General features: G+C 39.3%; 1 long non-coding RNA gene across 1 annotated transcript; it reads left to right on the top strand.

The window, feature by feature from the left end:
- Nucleotides 1-2210: 2210 nt before the first annotated feature.
- Nucleotides 2211-17175, top strand: LOC137188427 (uncharacterized). The gene is made up of 3 exons (XR_010929403.1): nucleotides 2211-2512; nucleotides 3275-3373; nucleotides 17070-17175. It is a non-coding gene; the product is annotated as an uncharacterized lncRNA (long non-coding RNA).
- Nucleotides 17176-17506: the final 331 nt, after the last annotated feature.

Raw genomic sequence — 17506 nt, 5'->3', positions numbered from 1 at the left:
GGTGAGTAAAAATACAGAGTTTTTATATATATTGTATTGGTGGATTTCTACTCTAAATACACTCATAAATCATTAGCAATAAATAAATGGATTAAAAAAGCTTTATTATGTGTTACTTTCAGAGTCTGAACATGAGAAACCAGCTATAGTAAAAATGAAAATAAAAAGCCTTAAGAGACCTTTTCACAACAGAAAACATGAGTTTATTTACTTTTCCTAAATGGTTAACTCATATCAATGAATAATGTGATGCTTTAAACACACTGCATATATATTTTATATTATATTAACAAACATTCAGATCCCCTGACCATGCCAATGGATGGATTTTTTGAAAAAATCCTGAGTAAAAGCTATAAATCTTTCATATGATACATTGATACGTATAATAAAAATAATCGACTTTAACAATATGATTTATAGATTAAAACATGCCATACGCTTCCTCCTCGCCTCATGGTCGGCCATGCTTGCTGAAAAAGGGGGTGTGGCTCTACTGCAGTCCACTTTAGATGATGTGGAACACTACGATTGGCTTATAGTCATCCAGTCAAATAAATTTGTGCATTTGGGTAGAGTCAGATTACAGTAATCATAGATTTAGACAAAGTTATGTCTATTGGAAAACTGAAAATAATGAGTCTCAACCATCATTAACTCTTGAATAACAGACAAAATAATCACTTGGCAATCAGTTTTAATTGATAACTGGGATTTTAGATTTATAACCTGATTTACTGTTAGTCTTTGACTAAACTTGTAACATGGTATGGACAGAGGAGAGGTTTCACTTATCCTTCTTCTTTGACATCTTCCTATTTTCTCCGGTTTCCCTCTCTCCTTCTGTACCTTCTTCAGTCTCCGTTCATCCATTTTATATCTCCACCATCAGTGTCTCCCCACTTCTTCTGTTGTTGCCCACCAAGGCTTCCTTCAGATTGGTCCACTTCTGTCTGTGTAAAGGGCAACTTGCTGCAGCCATTTGCCAGCCCATATTACAGCCTCGATCCAGAGGAATGCTAATAGTTTGCAACCTGATCCAGAGGCTCTCCAGTGTTACCCAAACAGGGCAGTCCAACCATCCTGAAACCAACACCATGAATGTTTCCATTCCTCATATTGAGATATCAGTATCTTTATAGTTAGAAATCATCCATATTTTACCAGCCCATCCCCAGCTGCGACCATAAATCATGCTTTGCCGGGTCTCAAGCAACATATCCGTCTTATTTTGGGGCCCGTATCTACACAGTGTTTCAGTCTGAAAGAAGATACACAGAGGCGGCTGACATGATGCCACTGGAGGAGGCACACTCGGTAGAACATCAATCATGATGTGCAGCACTTTCCATTTTTGACAACATTTCAACAGCTTTGAGAACTTACGGCTAAGGTGCAAATCACTTTAAGACCTCTTTTAGTTCATTTTCTGCATCAGCAAAGTGGAATATGTTAATATAGCCAACTGTGTTTTTATCTGTTGGCTTTGTATGATTATGTTGTCTTCATTTATCTACTGTAAGGATTTTTTTTAACAATATTTGTGATTTCACACACAATATGTTGGTGTTCTCATTAATATGAGTCTTATTATAGTCTACTCTATTCCTCTGGAAAGCATTTTGTACTCCTTACTTTAAATATGCTAAATAAACTTTAAATAAAGAACAACAAGACAAACAAGAAGATGCTGATTATGGAGAGAAATGTTTCAAACACCAAAAAAACAGCAAAAAAGAAACAAATAGCTGTTACTGGTAGTTTGTACCTTTGTTTTGGCTGTGGCTAAGCCAGCTAGCACTTTTTTCCAGTCCTTGAAGTGGAAAAAGTGTTGGCACGCATTCATAGTCAGAAATGTAAAGAAGCGCATTATATTCCTTAATGAAAAAAAAATCGGCCTTATCTCATAATTATGACGTACTATCTCATAATTACAAGAAAAAAAAATAATTATGAGATTTTTCTTGTAATTATTAGAAAGTACGTCATAATTTTGAGATCTTTTCTTGTAATTATGACATACAGAAGTCATGAGATAAGGTCTCCGATTTTTTTTATCGTTGGTGAATGCAATGCGCTTTGGTAGAAATGTAGTGTGTATTTGTTAGTGTTACAAACACTGATAGTTTGTCCAAAAAGTGCCCTAAAGACTTCAGGATAAGGTTCAGGAGATGCGGTATCTGCTCGCCAATGTTTTATTTTTGCTGCCAGTGAGTGAAAAGACAACTAAACACCATCTACTCCTTCATCATCACAGAAAAGGACCAGCCAGTACAGTACAGTAGGACCCAATGTCTGGAAAAATATTAGCAGGGACAGTTGATATAACGGTCAACTTTTAACAGTCAACCAACCACTTATAAGAATCCACTTGTAACGGTCCACTTGTAACGGTTCACTTGTAATGGTCAACTTGTAACAGTCAACTATACATCAGCAAATAAACTGAAGCAGTGGAGTAGCTAACTCCCCTGTAAAGACTGCAATGCCCGGGTTAACGACAACAAAACCAGTGAGTTCTACATTTCTTATACACCGTAGGTCTATTAGTGTAGGTCACAAAAGAGCAGCTATTCCCCTGTGTAACTTCACTCAATTACTTTATGTTACAGTGTAATGTCAGCTAAATTACAAGCTAGCTAGCTAGCTAACTTTGTGTGTGCACATAAACTGCTATTTATAAATACAGAATGTGCAGTGAGAACAGACCAGGCATACACATGTTTGTCTAAAGTGATCTGAGGGTGATGTGATGAGGGGGAGATGAAATATAAGGTGAGAGACGGAATCTTCTAGTAAAACATTGTTTGTTTAGGTTGATAACCGGCTACATTGATTGTGTGATTTTGTTTTTCTTGTGTGTGTGATTACACAGAGATTTGTAAAACGCCAATCAATGGCACATTTATAAACATAACATTGATTAATTAGGTTTGTGTGATTAATGTTATCATTCTTTTAATTTACATGGGAGTCAACATTTTATTTTGCTCTTACTATTGTTTTTATTTTATCCTTAGTTGTGTCACACCTTGTAAAATTGGTTTAGATATAAGTGCTACAAACCAATCATTGATTACATTTCTGAGATATCACTGATGATGGTAAACAATGGTTTACAGGTCCATGTAATGAATTACTTATATGGATGGTATAAAAAGTCGCACAGCCACATGTAATGGTCGCACATAATGACAGCTGTTCTGCTGTTTGAGAACCTTGCATGTGCAACACAATCGGTGAAACAGCACTTTCCCGTTTGTTTCATTGGCAGGTGTATAGACTGGTGGAGCAGGCGGTGAACTGATATGAAAACGGCTGGTTCAGGGTCTGTCTTCATCCATTTATGGCTAATTGTGGGAGTGGAAATGAGGTTTGTGCATGTGTGGCCAGTTCCACAATGACTGAGATTTATAAAACAGAACCATGCATATGCACGACTTTATAAATCTGACAAAAAGAATGCGTATGCACAGTTTTAGTCATGAATTTACACAGAGTTTTTTGCATCTGGGCCCAGGTCTAGATCAAAAGCCACTATACAGTACTTGCCACTATACTGACTTGTCAAATCTTAATAATAGTAATCTAGTTCAGATTTGACAAGTCTAAATATAGTGGTGTTTGATCTAGACCTGGGGCCTCATTTATAATTGTTGCTTATGCACAATAAAAGGCGTATGCCACTTTCTAAACAAACTTGTGGGAGAATGTGCAGTCCTCCACGGAAACTCTGACCTCTGACTCCTGTATTGGTTATAATCACTGACATAATAACATATACTGCCTCAGAATATCATGAATAATATTTTTGTGTCTATACAAACAGTCATATCACTGTTATCATATGCAGCTGTATCAATCAAATAATTATCAGTGCAGCATAAGCATAAATATATGTCAATGACAATACCTGTATTTTGTGATCTGCCATAAATAAAATGAATGATTACCTGAAGAGTTGAAGGTGATAAAGTTTAAATATTCCTGCTACATGGAGGGACTAAACCAAAAAAATCTTAAAATTTTTCCCACTTCCATTGTGCATTTCATTTGGTGATTATTTATCCACTCTGGGGAGCACATAAACATATATATAGCAAATATACCAGCTAAGTTTAGATGGAAAGCTAAAATGCATTTATTATGCATTTTTATAATTATCTGTGTTAGTGTGGACAGAGAAACTGTTGCAGACTGCTGTGGTCTGTTTATTCTTCAGGGTGGGAATGTATTGTAGTGAGTCCAGGCGGCTACAGTGGACAGACAGTGTGTGTATGTGTGTGTGTGTGTGTGTGTGTGTTTGTTGGGGTGGTGGGGGGGGTGTTGACAGTGGAGGGAAACCCTTTTAGCACGTTCATAAAAGCAGCATTTAGCATTGTCACAACAACTGCTTAGGAAAAGCCAAGCCTCCATTAAACAAGGGCAATGATGCACTACAAAGTCACAGCCCCTCAGCACAGCGGTCCAACATTCAGCCAGCAGACCCCTCTGCATAACTTACTGCCTGTGTTGTATACAGTTCGTGGTACACAGCAGCATGTGAGAGTTTTTCTGAGTGATTTCCAGTGTGAAGTTATGGTGTTGATTAGCGCAGTGACAGGTGCCATGATTAAAATGGCCGATAGTAATAGTGCAGCATTCATGCATTGACAACTTTGCTCTGCATGGCTTTGTGAGTGGTGATGTATGACACCATTAGGGTAACCTCAGGGCCCTGGAGGACACTTATCTCCCTCGTCACGTCCTTCACACTTCCCATTCTCCCTCCAACAAAAGGACGCCTGTTCCCCAGTCTGCATGCTTATGAATTGGGTGTGTGTGAGTGTGTGTGTGTGTGTGTGTGCTTTATGTCTGTTTATGTGTTCACTGTCCATCTCTGGTAGTGAACATGAATTCCTGTTTGTGTGTACTGTAGTATGTTGTTATGTTATGTCAGGTTCAAGCTTTTTCTATATGACAGAAGAGGTTATTACTGTGGCTTATAATATAGCTTATAAAATATGTTTAAGGCTTATGTTGTTAATAGTGACTATAATATTTTATGCAATCCACAGTTCAGTTTACTAAGCATTTAATTGTAGACCAGTTTTCTTCCACATCCACTTTTTTTGACTGAAACCTAATTTTCATAAAGGTAAATGTAAATGTCTTTGCCCCTCACCATTGTATTAGTATATGTTCTTAGAAAAGATTGCATGGTGGAATTGATGTGCTTCATGTCTCTGCCATGTCAAGTGATCTATGGGAAGTACATTGCATAAACTCCATAGAAATAAGGGCTCATTGAACAAGTAAATGAAAGACTAATCTTAACTGTCTTTTTATGTTAGGAGCAGGTGGCCCACATATCTGTGTGCTCTGGTTGAGTGCAGTGAATATGCAGGGTACTTTTGATGCAGACAGAAAGAACTCAGTAATATTTACCTTTAAGTTCTACATACTGCCTCCAGATTATGGTCAAAAGGGTTAAGTCCCCTCATCATTTTTTATGAGGCTAGGTTGACGTGTCAATGGTGCCAACCCAGAAGGTTTGGTCCAAAAAAACACAGGCAATGCAACATCATCCACCAAGGCGCTGTGTTTGCCAATGAAATACATGAAAGTGCACATTTCTGGTAGATTTCTTTGTAATGTGAACGCCGTATTCCTGCTGTTTACCTGACGAGACTGAGTATAAAAGGCTTTGTTGCTTTGATGACTTAAAAAACGTAGTATCATAAACTGCTGTGCAATGGTTTGGCACCTGATGAGCCTTAAAATCCATGAATCTACTACTAAGTTGTGTCCACTGATGCAGCACATTGCATTTTTAGCCATACTAGTGGCATGGCACTGGGGATGATAATGACAGGCTGTCAGTCAATCGGCCCACCACTTTGATCCAGACAGAAATATCTCAACAACTACTGGATAGATTGTGAAATTTTGTAAAGACACTGATGTTCCGCAGAGCATGAATCCTACTGACTTTTCCTCGAGCACCACCATCAGGTTGACACTTTTTGCTTTTAGAGAAATAGCGCAAAAACTATTGTATGGATTGCATGAAATTTGGTACAGACATGCATGGTCCCCAGAGGATGAATCCTAATTAGTTTGGCTATCCCTGACTTTTCCTCTAGTGCCACCATCATTTGCGGTTTTGCCATCATTTATATGGATTGCCAAGAAGTCTGGGTAAACTATGATGTGTTAGCATTTAGCTCAAAGCACCACTTTGCCAAAGTACAGCCTCACAGAGCTGCTAGCATGGCTTAGTCTTGTCTTAACACTGTGCTGTTTTCAGTGCTGTGAATGCCCAGTAAGGGACAGCAGACAGCTTGCTATTATCTACATGTCACTGTTTTAAAGAGCCCTGGCTGAGTCCTGTGATGAGTCATGACTGAGTACTATAAGTTGCAATCATTGTCATAATAAATACACTGTTCCAAAATGCATCGTGTCTATTTTGTGCTCATGGTGTTGCACAAAGAGCAAGATAGCTGTAAACACCTTTTTCATGCCCATGGGGCCTGTCCGTCGGGCTGCGCTGGGCAAATGTTTGTGAGAACACCTCTGTAAACATGCACATCCTTGGTGGGGTCAGCCAAGGTGTGGCTGACACCTAACGCACTCCCCTCACCACCACCGATACTGTAGTCATGTCAACGGAAGTGTAAGGCAATACCCAGTTTTCCTAACAAGTTGAACCCAGCCGGAGGCACCCTGGCATCCCGAGACTCCAAACACATGTCCCCTCCCCACTTCAAAAATACACACACCCTTATTTTTGTCGGCATGCAACCCCTTAATTATTTCTGCGGGTTAAATTTGAGACGATTGGGTTCTTAAGGTTTTGCAGAGGGCATGGAGTCAAGATACTGAAGAACAGCAAGAAAGAAACACCGAAGGCGACAGGATATTTAAGGGAGGGTGGATGGGGGGGTCAAGTTTTAGAGGATAGACACGTACACTCACACAACACACATATATGCGCAAACTGCTGTCCCTGTCTCTCTTGAGCCCTTCTCTCCTGTTCTCTAGCTGCTACCCTACCGCCGCTGATGAGAAAAACAGACACAAGTGCTAAGCTCTCTCTTTCCTGGGATTGATAACATTTGTAATTGAGGTGCTTACTATGGAGTGCCAGCTTCCTCAGGCTTGGACGGTGGTTTCCAGGTTGTCTCAGCGCAGAAACGGGAGGCGGGGGGGTGCGAGAGGGGAATTTGAATGTGTGGTGTCCACACGGCCATTAGCAAATAAACTTGGGTGGGGAGAGCTAAGATCAAATTCAGTGCCCTCTAAAGGCCACTTCAGTGATTTATGTCTGCTTTTTATTCAAAACATATAGACATACCAGAGAAAAACAACATTGGACAAAGGCTGATTACAACAACTTTTTATTGTGCAAATCATGTTTTCTTGATCTAACATGCCTGTCTTGCAGTACTGCAGTCACATCTTCTTGGCTGTGGCACTTAATAGATCTTTAACAACCTTTAACAATAATCTTTAATTAAAAAAGACATTCCTTCCATGCCTAACAATAAGAACACTATTAACAAGAAATATCAAAAATGATCTTTCTTAATAATTTAAAAAAATAGCAGTTCTACTCCAAAAAAAAAACAAAGCTATTTGTTGTAAACAAACAACTTCCAATGAAAGCCACAACGGTCGGCATTTAATGTTTGGTTGATATTACACTTATTATTTGATTACAAACACCTGTTGTGTGTTTATGAAGATGGTTGTGTGCGTGATGTAATGGAAAAGCAAGAATATAATTAGATTAATGAATGACTTGAAGTTTGATGCCAAAATGCCGGCAATGAAGGCAAACTATGTTCAGGGTATCAGGCCTGTATTACATAATTGTTGTATGAATTTTTGTCCAAATTTAGCCACAGTTAGGGAGCCAGGTGTGCCGTTAATCTTTTATTTATCTGTGTATTTCATTATGGGATTTAAGGTATCTAAAAGTAGAATTTTTTAATATATTGTTTTTGGTTTGCTGACGTGACACAATCCCCACAAACCAGATTAAAACTCATTATAACATCATCATGTGTGCAACAGCACACTGAACCATCACTGGAGACATGTGTTATGGATTTATTTTGTTAAATGATTATATTTATAAAAGAAAATAAGCATTATGTCTCAACAAGTCCCTCTCAGACCAATAAACGTTGTGCAGATCTCATCAGTGCTGGAGCTGCAGATCAATAGAGACTGAATGAGAGTAATAGCTTTCACCTTAAAACACATATATTCCAATTAGGCCCGGTTTTCAAACAGACACCTGACATTTAGAGAGCAACTGCTAGGTGCATCGGTGGTTAAATATAAACATCCAAACTAAATCATTGATTAATTGAGACAATTTTTAGAGTAGACAAAGAAATAAGAGCTCCAAATGGAAAAAAAAGAGAAAGAACAGATAAATGGTATCCAGCTGGTTTCATCTTTGGAAAGGCCACGTTTCCTTCTCTCTACATTTGTGCTTTGCGAAGTATTAAAGTTTAAAAGTAAGTTGTACAAATGACCTACAGAGATCGTGGCTCCCAAATGGCAAGTCTAAAAGGAACAACTCCGATAAATCATGGAGGGAAACTTGAGTCCGGGGCTGTTGTCGGAGATTTATCGGCAGCTGTATTTTTCTAGTGTCAACTGATGTTCCATAAGACTTAGCCAGCGTCTTACATTGCTTCCCACCCATGCTCCCTCCCCACCAACACATACCCTCACAACACACACACATACTCACCCTGGTCTGCACCCATCACACACACACACACACACATACACTACACTCCTCCACTCCATCAGCAGCCGTCCAGCATTTAAATTTGAGAGCTATTCCTGCGAGACTGTTAAACACGACAGATTGAGATGAGTGGCAAACCTCTAGTGCTAGCATTAGCCCACTTATCTTATTAGTGGGGCAGCTCTCACACATTTGATACCCCCTCGGCTACTGCTGCTGTTGGCCTCAGGAAACCCGCAATGGCTTCAAAGACCAGATCTGGCGTCCTGGTGGCTCAGCATGCTGAGGCGCATACCACAACGATGTCGGTTTGAATTCGGTCCATGGCAGTTGTTGCACATCTTGCTGTCACTCTGTCTTTCCAATAACTAGTCAACACAAACTATTTGATAAACAACATGTTCCCAAAGAAATAGTTTAGAGGGAATGGAGAAAAGAAGGAAAGTGTAATATAATTCTCACCATCATAATTATTCCAAGTAATATTTGATTTAATGTGATTACTATCTAGGTTGCAGTGGGAGTGTGCTTCTTGATTTGAAATGCACCCTGAAAATACTTTGCCAGTTTTAATCTCAGTCATGCTTAAAGTCCTGCTGACAGTGATAAAAATCTGTTTTTTATTTTTTTATTATGTAACAAAAATAGAACAACCACTTGAAACACTAATAAATTAACTCTTTACGCTTGCTTTATTCCAGTGCACTAGCTTGTGCAATGCCCAATAAAGCACACATTAGTACTGCGTAAGTGCTTAATCAATACAGAACTTACACATATTATTACACTACAGTAAGCACATTATCTACAATTGAGCACTCCAGTCAAGTACTTGCACGGTATTTACATCACAGCAGTTCTTAATAAGATAATACACAGATTGATACATGAGGATAATCTCATAAGAAGTTTACTTAAGTGACCATCACTTCACTGAGAACACACAGGACTGCAGAGGCAGCTGAACCTTTCACTTGTATCGTTGTCACAGTGGAGCCTCCTGCCAGATCAATGAGGGCTAAAAAGGGTCTTAAACTCACTGACAGTCAGCGTTTCCTAAACTATGGCTGGTGACCCCAGGATGGGTCACAGGCCTATTTTTGGTTGGAGCACACATAACAAGGCTACAAGTTGGTTTGTGTGAGTGTGGGTTGCAAGGAAAGACATCATTTATTTTAGTTGGGTGCTAATATATATATATACAAAGCACTGAGGTTAAAAATCTGCCTCAAAAAAACAAATCACATAAATTGATAGAATATGAAGAGAATAAACAAAACAGATGGATGATTGAAAAATGTATGAAATATCTGTAGTTGAAAATTAAGAGAAAAAGAATAATTTATGTCTTGATTTTTGGCAAAGATGGTAATAAAAAAGAGTCATACAGGTTAATATTTGATGCAAAGCTTTCAAAAAATTTTAGACATCTTTTGAATATATTTGTACAATTCAAAATATTTGGAACTACTATAAAAAATATAGCTAGCTGTTAGCTTCAAATACTTCCCACTGCGTGTCAGAAACACCATAAGGAATTGGTTTTTCAAATGGTGTGCCTCTCATTTTGAAATGACCCACTTCATCGGATCGGGGTGATTGACAAGTGAGTTCTGTAGCGGTAATGATACGGTGTAAAGGAGTCTCGGTGTGTTACTGTAAGTAGCAACACATAAGTCTAACCTTTAGCTGCTTACTGAAAACTGAGCCGAGGAGAGCTGCTTTGATGATTTGAACCCTGTCCTTATGCATCAAGAACACACACAAACACACACACAGCTGCAACCTAAGCAGAGCCACACACAAAGCCAGGCAAATACTTATTTTGCAACCTGGTGTAAAGTGTACCGCACCTTGACTGCTGTCGTCCCCGCTAAGCTTCATGGGTAACAGGAAACAGTCTGTGATCTTTTTCATATCCCTTCCTGTTGATGTTTAGGGTGACAGGTGAAGGATAGTCAACTGTCTTCTTCAGCTCTCACACATACACACACACACACACACAGAGTACATAGTTAAAACAATCCTCCCCATCAGCACCGTGGTTAGAAATCGCTTACCAAGACTCTTTGCTATTCTTAAAGGGGGCGTGTGAACATGTTGGGTGGGCAGACAGGCACTTCACTGCTCACCTGCCTTTCTTTAGCTTCACTCTTTCTTTCTCACACTTTCTTCTCCCCCCCTTTCACTCTCACTCTCAACCTCACACACACGCACGCACACATACACACACACACACACACACACACAGACACTTGTCACCATAAAACAGGTTGTGTTGTCAAGTTGCCTGTCACCATGCTTGTTCTTCTGTGCCATATATGAGCTCTCTCAGCTGTTCCTCACAGTTGAACCACAATTAACCCCACACACATCACGCTCACATGCACGCACACAGACACACACACACAGACACACACATGCACGCACGCACGCACACGCACGCACACACACACACATCCACACATAGTTTGCATTCTCTGTCTCGCTCTTTCTCACTGCTGTTGCCCTTTCACTATCCGCTCACATACTGCAACCCAATCCGTGCAGCAGGAGGGTCATTCACTCTATCTGTCAGTGTGTAAGTGTCACTAAGTGAGTTTACAGCATTTCTTCTGTGTGTGTTGCAATGGATGCATGCATATGAGCACATACTCTCCTTCCTTTTCTTTTAATATAATTTTTCTACTCTTCTGGATAACAGTAAAATCTTTTTCTTTCTAATTATGAGTCTATTTTTATTAGTTTCTATATCAGATAGCGCAACCTCCTGTTTAAATACCAAACTCATAAACCAAGAATAAACTGAAGCATAGGTCTGCCACCATAAACTGAAAGATGGGGCATGAGATTGAAGCCGCTGGCATGCAAGTAATGTGACAACTAAATAAGAGAAACACTAAAATGTTTCCAATTTGTGACAGGACACACTAAACCTTTACTGAAGGGCAGCCAAAATCATAATTTACGCAGACTTTTAAAAATGTTTGTGAATCTTTGAAACCTAATATAAAAAATGAAATCGGGTGATCTAAATGGTGCTGAATAATATAAAAAAAGGAGAAATTTAAGTCAAAGAAGAAAGAGATGTTGTACTATTTTCAGTTATTAAATCAGTACTGAAATATTGTACTATTGCCCAAGATTATTCTGCTGATTCACGCATAGAAGGCATCTTAAATCACCATTGTAGCCTCAGTAATATATCTCATCTTAAAACTTGTCAAAATGAAAAAAAAAAGTCTTGCATCTCAGGACAAGGCAGATAACTTTACCATAATGTTATAATCTGTTGTTATTTTTAGAAGATAGAGAACACAGTACAGTTAAGTTTGTGATGAATCATGGTTGGCATTTACTAGAAGTGACCTCACTACAGGATTGGATTATTTAACTAAAGACTTCTGCCAATGATTCAATGTCAAGTCTCACACTGATTAAGCTGTGGGTTCAGTAGTTGACTGATGCAGTGACAGACTTTTAATATCAGCTATCATTTCATTGGAAAAGGTGTTAATGTTTTCAAATGGCAAACGTATCATTTCAAACTAAATCTTGTTAGCGTTAATGCAAAGCCGGTATCCATTACATATACACAGTAGGTTAACTTGTTTTTATCAAATTATTTTAAATGTTTCTGTGTCACTGTGCAAATAGTCTAGTACTATATTTAAAGTGCATGTATATATATTTCTAGTTTTAGAGAAAAAAAATTTAAGAATGTATTATGCATTATGGGCTGTGAATCATTTTTTGGTAACTTGCAATTGAAATTTAGATATGAATATTTTCTTTCTATCCTTTTTTTTTAACCAGATAAAAGTCCCATTGAGATTAAAATATCTTTTTCAAGAGAGACCTGGCTAAGAGGTCAGCATAAACATTGTTACAACAATAAATACAAACAAAATTAACAGACTAAGATAACACACAACTCCAGTTAAGATGCAATAAACATATACAAAATATCCAACAACCACACTGACCTGAGTCCTATTTTCCAGATCCTTTAGAATTGACTTAAATTCACCAACAGTAATCAGCTCTAATACATACATGCATGTGTTTTAAATTCACATTTCTTCAGGATGGGAATGCTATTGCCACTCCATGACATTGTGAGTTGAGTATATCGACAAATAAATGGTGTCAGTACGCACGTTGCCGGTGCCATTGAAAGCTTTGTACAGTTAAACGGGCAGTGATGAGCGTATTTGTCAACACACGTCTCCGACCGCTGCGAACAGCAACACTTCAAGACACAGCCAGAGTTCCGTCTAACTAAGCACAATACAGTCGCTGAAAGCATTAAAATCCCCCCAATTCATTCCATCACCATTTCCAAAGTGATCTGATGGAGATATTACCTAAATGGCTGGCAAGCTGTGGGCTGCTAACTAAATGCTAATATGTGTCAGAGCTTGGCTGAGGATTTATGGCTCACCATCTGCTCACCAGCATACAGTACAATGTTAGCTTACAATGTTAGCTTTGATCAAGACCTCCCTGTTCATTCCTCCCAATCACTCATCTGAGTAGGAATTAGCACCAAGTTCTTTCTTCTTTAACCTAATCATGTTCCCCGCTCCACGGTGCTCATTTGAATAGTAATTAATTTGCATTCTGGGGCTTGGATATATTTGTTTTTTAAAGCATACATGATAGTGCAATTAAAAAAATGTTGTTTTCTGATTCATAACATGATTAGGGGGCATGCAAATGAATAATCATTAAAACGGTGAGGCCCTAGTTTCATTATATGACAACAGCTTCTGTGTGGCTCTTTTCCAAGGAATTCAGCAATTTTTCAGCAGTTGCGGCAATGAGATAAAACCTATTCAAAACATATTTGACAGTACACTATCTTTGAAAACATTGTTGAAAATGTCATTTAGGGTCAGATTGTCTCTGTACTTATTGCTCAAACACTGTGTGACATTTAATAGAAGCCACATAATGAACTAACCATTTGCAAGTGATCTATATGGATCTGTGAGGGAAAATAGTGAACTTTGTGAGGAATTCCATCCAATCCATCTGTCCAAACAAGTTTATTCTAGCATTTGTCTTCCCAGAGAAACCTCTAGGCCTAGAGCATGCCTAATGCCATTTGATGAAACAGTAAAGATTCTCCATATCTTTTCCCCAGTAAAAGGCTAATTGCTGTTCTGTAGTCAGATTTACGTCCTCCCCATTCTCCTTTATGCGCCAGGCATCTGTAAGCCCTAACACTGCCAGTCTCAGAAGGGGTGTATGTTATGATCCCGTGTCAGCGAAATCAATCCTTATCAATTTTAAAGTTCAGATTTTTATTTCATGGCTTTCAAGGGAGCGCCTCTCAAGCGAAAATGACTATTCCTGCTCCTTTTTTTTTTTTTGTTCTTCCCCCACCTCTCTTCCCATCTGCGTCCATATTGATTGTCTGTGTGTGCGGCTCCCCTGCGGTTTTTTGCCCCATGGCGGCCCCTAGACTGTTGTCAGCAAGTGCCCGAAGACATAGCTGAGTTAAATAATGCTAACTAGAGCCAGTGATCTGTCTCAATGTGGCTTCCCAGCATTAACAAGCTCTGGCAATTGTCATGTCTCCACAGTGTCTGGGAAGAGACCAACAGAGGTCAGATGTGGTGCTATAGACGGTCAGCCGTTGAACGAAGGAATTTCAACAAATTCAATGAATTTAATTCTTTTTAAACCTATATTATCGAAACTTCATTTTCTCTTTATTGTCCTCTCTGAAAGTGAATTTAAACCGTCAGGCAGGAAGGGGTGTCACATGTTTAAGGATTGTTCTGCAACTCCCACAAGGACTGAATAATTAGACATTTACTCTAAACACACAAACAACAGCACTGTTGTGGCTAAGTGTTTGGGAACACAACAATGTTTATGAGAGACAGACAAACGGTCTGGCAGTCGTTGTGTGAGTAAAGAGTCTGATTTCAATCAGCCAGTGACAAAGTTGGAGCGCCCGTAGTGTGCTGAGCTCCATCAGGCTCAGACGTCACTGGGGAGTCAACCTGTTTGTGATACAGTGTATATGTGTGTGAGCGAGAGCCTGCATCTGTATACGGTATCTGCATGCTTAATACATTATCTCTGCTAATTATTTTTACTGGAAGACAGACACAAACACACCCACATACTGGGAAAATGCCAAACACAGAATGAAACTAGATCCCATCAGTGTATTGTCTCTTTCATACATCATATGTATGAATCACCCTTTTACACAACCTAACATGTACTGTATATGGTTTGGATTGGTTTAAGTTGGACATAAAACAACCTATGCATAAAACATTTGTTTAAATATTGACCAAACAAACAAACAAAATGAGCAGATTAAATCCAACATGGACATGTAAAAACACAAAATGATGAAATCTATAAACTGCATATAAAAAGTGTGCTTGCATACAATTGAAGCATGACACAACAAAAACACTGAAAGTGAAAATGTTGTATTTCCATATGGTCCTGGAAATAAGTTATATGGTATTGCTACGGGTTTGAATCTCAGCTCTGAACCAGTTTTAAATCCAACTCATTTTCACTGGAACACCAACTCCTTTATAGAAAATTTAAAAGAAACCTACATGTCTTTTGGCCATATTGTCTTGACCTGCTTTTGGTACAACAACAGAGAAATAGTTCCTGATAGTGCCAAGTCTAAGCATTTACAGGCAACCAACAAAGTTTACCCCTTTGGTTTCTTTGACTCTTTTCCTTTTACAACTTGTGTCAGGTAAACATTGAAGTGCTGAAGATTAGGTGGAGGGGCTGTTGTCCACATCGTGTGTGAGTCTGAGTGTGTATGTGTGTACTGTGCAAGGGATAGCTGTGAGGCCTCCAAATAGTAAACTAATGGTTCAGCGCTAACTGCCCACTAAGTGGGTGGGACAAGGATGGCCTGACCTCGCTGGCCTTCCCACCAGTCCCCTCTAACAGCTTTGGCCTCAGGGTCAGCTCAATTTCCCCACTGCTGAGTGGTCATTACGGAGCACAGCTTTGATAAATGCTCACGGCTGCTTCTGCTCCTGCTGGCTAGAAGCTCTGCACATCTCCCAGGCGCAGAAATCTCCACTGTGCAGTGATACAGACAGAGAGGAGGGGAAAAGAAATGGTACACAAGAAAGGACAGAGGAGGAGAAAAGAAAAGGCAGAAGATCAGGAAGATTAAGAAGACAGACAGAAGCCCAACCAAAACAGGACCTGGATCCCAATGTTACTGTTCCCGCACACGGTCTATGTTGCCTAGCAACCTGATGATGTGAGTCTGCTCACATTTTCGCTCTGACAGAAAAGGTACAATGAGAGAGACAGAAGAGGCAGTGAGGGTAGAGGCGGAAAAACAAATCAGATGAAGATTGCTTCAGATACCTCCCCAATCTCTCTCTTTGTCTCCCTCTGTCTCACTTCCACTGAGACAATGTTGATAAAAAAAACCTCTGAATGAAATCATCTCACATACTCCACATACACCAAATGCTCTAAATGGGCTAGTTTGACAGTGCAGGGCGCTCAGGCAGATTTGCTTTGCTGATTTTCATGGCTGCTGTGCCACCCTTTTAGTATGGCTTCATCCAAACGTTTGTGCCCAAGTTTACAACAGCAGTTAATTCAAAACAGTGTAAAACGCCATAAAGTGTTGTAAAGTCTCCCAAAAATGAGTAAAGCCTTTGGAAGAACACTCAGACAGAGCTATCCAGTTTTAAAATCAGTCTGCAAAATCATTATCATTTTTCCAAAGCAGTGCACTGTATAAAGCTCATACTCTGAACACTAAATAAGCTTTTTGAAATTCAGCACTCTCATGGGAACCACAGGTATCTTTACACAAAAGGCTCTATTGTATGTGGCCCAGTGGTTGTCCCCAATTTGTAAGCAAAAAAGTCAGTTATTCTGATTTAAAGAGAAAGTTGAGAAGGAGAAGAAAGCACTGTGGTCACTGTGTTTAAAGTAGGTGGGGCCTCGCTCACCCAACCAACCTTAACTCGCTCCTCAGGCCTTTAACAGTCTAATTAGACAAAACCAAAAAGCAGTCTAATGACAGTATCGACCATCCCACTGCTGTGCAAGCAGAAAACTCCTCCTCTCGTTGTTCTGTTATCAATATTCTGACCTCGTGTTAGAAATTTGCTCCCGAGTAAGGTTCTGACGATGTAATTGACAGCTCACTTACCAAACAAAACATGCAACATATTTAGAGCAAACTAGACATTATTACACTATTGAAAATATATTTTGAAAGACTTTTCCTTCACTGTTCTTGAGATGCTGAGACAAACAGTCTGATACTATACTTTTTCTGATGCAGGAATCACACTTGATGGGATCCCACATTCCAGTCTGACTCAAAATTTGTGCCACACTTAAAAAAGACAGTGCCATGACCAATGGAAACATAAACCATGGAGATGCAAGGGAGGGTGAGTGTTTATAGTCTGCTCTCTGTTTGTGTTTGCTAACCACACAGTAAGGTAGAGTTGATTACACACTCTTGCAGAAACACACACACCATCATACACCAAAAACAATCTGGAGGATCCCTGGAAGGCCCCATACCATGATGACAGTGAAGCAACTTAAAATGAGAAACTAAAGACTGCGCATAAACAAATGATGAGAGTCAGAAAAAGGGGGGAAAAGACATCCAAATATCTCAAACAATTGTTTTCTCGCTTCTGTCTTTTTGTCTTTCTTATGCATCTGTTTCAAGCATCGGTTTCTATTTGTAGTTTACTTTTTTCTCCT

Source organism: Thunnus thynnus, chromosome 8, assembly GCF_963924715.1.
Source record: "Thunnus thynnus chromosome 8, fThuThy2.1, whole genome shotgun sequence".
In the NCBI taxonomy this organism is placed as follows: domain Eukaryota; kingdom Metazoa; phylum Chordata; class Actinopteri; order Scombriformes; family Scombridae; genus Thunnus; species Thunnus thynnus.
The sequence above is the reverse complement of the archived record's forward strand: the minus strand, read 5'-3'. Positions and strand labels throughout refer to the sequence as shown.